Below are 2,558 nucleotides of genomic sequence, written 5' to 3'. Positions count from 1 at the left end.
AAAGAAGTAGAAAAGCGCAGAATAGAAAAATAACACAACCACACAAGACACCAAGATTTAAGTGGTTCGGCTTAACAAGCCTACATCCACTGGCGGAGACGATCCAGGAGAAATTCACTAACAAAAAGTGGAGTACAAAGAGTAGTACAAACAAAACCACTCAAACCCAAAAACCCCAATACACCCCAATCTCACTCAAAAGAGAATTAGATACAAAAGAGAAAAATATTCTCTAAAATTCTCTAAGCATTCAGCACTCCAAAAGTGAGATCAAAATGAAGAAAAATGGTGCATCTTCTTCTCCCTACAGCACAAGCCTTTCTCTCTCTCTCTCTCTCTCTCTCTCTCGGCAGTTTTTTTTCTTTTCTTCTTTCTCTCTTTTTCTTGCTAAAGTAGCTGCTGCCATCTCCATGACCGAATGGCTTCCAATAAAACAACAAACAAAGCCTTTTCACAAAGCTTCTAGAAGAAGCTCAAAAGATGGAGAAGCCAAATGCACGTGTGAGAGAGAAGGCACAAGTCAACAATATGGGATGCCATACTGCTGTGGGGCTCACGGTGAGGTTGATGAAAACAAGTCACCAATTCTGACAAATCTCCACCTTGACTTGAATTTCATCAAGTCTTCAACTCAAATCTCCTCAAGACGTCTCCTCCAACACCCCTAAGGGTAATTACAAACGACAAACACCAATCAAGCCCAAGCAATGCTTGAACTTGAGGATCGGAAGTGGCTTAGTCAACATGTCTGCTGGATTTTCCGCCGAAGCAATTTTCTTCACTATGATATCACCTTGTGTCACGACCTCCCGAAGAAAATGATATCTGACATCAATGTGTTTGGTCCTCTCATGATACATTTGATTTTTGGTCAAATGTATTGCGCTCTGGCTATCACAAAATACAACAGTCTTATCATGTTGCAAACCCAGATCACTAACCAAACCTCTGAGCCAAATAGCTTCTTTCACTGCCTCTGCTGCTGCCATATACTCTGCCTCCGTAGTGGATAAAGCAACCGTCGACTGTAAAGTCGCTTTCCAACTAATGGCACACCCCGAGAGAGTGAAAACAAAACCTGTCAGAGATCTTCTTTTATCCAAATCACCAGCATAATCTGAATCAACATAACCAATAACACTGGAACTGATACCACTGCCTCTATCATAGACTAAACCAACATCTGTAGTGCCCCGTAAATAACGGAGTATCCATTTCACTACCTGCCAATGAACCTTGCCCGGATTCGCCATGTAGCGACTAACAACACTGACTGCCTGTGAAATATCTGGACGAGTGTACACCATAGCATACATGATGCTTCCAACTGCACTGGAGTAAGGAACATGTGACATGAACTGCTCCTCCTCCTCACTCTGTGGTGCTGACGCTGCTGAGAGTTTGAAATGAGCTGCAAGTGGAGTACTCACTAATTTAGAATTATGCATACCAAAGCGTTCAAGTACTTTCTCAATGTACTTTTTCTGTGACAAGTACAACTTTCCCGCTTTTCTATTCATGTGAATCTCTATACCAAGGATTTTCTTCGCAGCACCCAAATCCTTCATTTCAAACTCATCACTCAACATAGATTTCAATCTCTTAATCTCCAACATGCTTTTAGCAGCAATAAGCATGTCATCCACATAGAGTAACAAATAAGCAAAAGAACCATCAGACAATTGCCTGTAATACACACAGCTGTCATAGCTACTTCTTGTGTAACCATGTCCGATCATAAAGGTGTCAAAGCGCTTGTACCACTGTCTTGGAGATTGTTTTAAACCATACAACGACCTCCTCAACTGACAAACATGATCTTCTTTACCTTCAGCAATGACTCCTTCTGGCTGATGCATGTAAATGGTTTCCTCAAGCTCACCATGCAGAAATGCAGTTTTCACATCAAGTTGCTCAAGTTCCAAATCATTTAAAGCAACCATGGCAAGCAAAACACGAATAGAACTATGTCTCACAACAGGAGAGAAAACTTCATTGAAGTCCATAACTTCTCTTTGACTATAGCCCTTTACTACCAAACGTGCCTTAAACCTTGCATCTTCAACACCTGGGATTCCTTCCTTTTTCTTGAAGATCCATTTGCAACCAACAGTTTTAGCGCCTTTAGGCAATTTCACCAATTCCCATGTTTGGTTCTTATGAAGAGACTCAATCTCCTCATTTATGGCAATAACCCATTGAGCAGACTCACTACTTGTGACAGCTTCTGAGTAAGTGGAAGGCTCTTGGACTGCAGTGTCCTCTGCCATAGTAAGTGCATATGCTACCAAATCTGCATAGCCATATCTCTGAGGTGGCCTAATCTGCCTCCTCTGTCTACCAGCCGCAATACTGGTCTCTTACTCTTCTTGTGGATCATCATCATCAGAACTGGAATCATGAACATATGTAACAGGCTGATCTTGAGTGTTATCTTGCACCCTCTGTGAAGCCTCCACCTAAAGCTCCACCTCCTTGCTAGAACCCTGCTCCTTTCCTGCAGAAACAATAGACTCCTTTCTCGGATGAAGCATGGCAGATTCATCAAATACAACATC

Source organism: Corylus avellana, chromosome ca2 (assembly GCF_901000735.1).
Source record: "Corylus avellana chromosome ca2, CavTom2PMs-1.0".
NCBI lineage: Eukaryota > Viridiplantae > Streptophyta > Magnoliopsida > Fagales > Betulaceae > Corylus > Corylus avellana.
The sequence above is the reverse complement of the archived record's forward strand: the minus strand, read 5'-3'. Positions refer to the sequence as shown.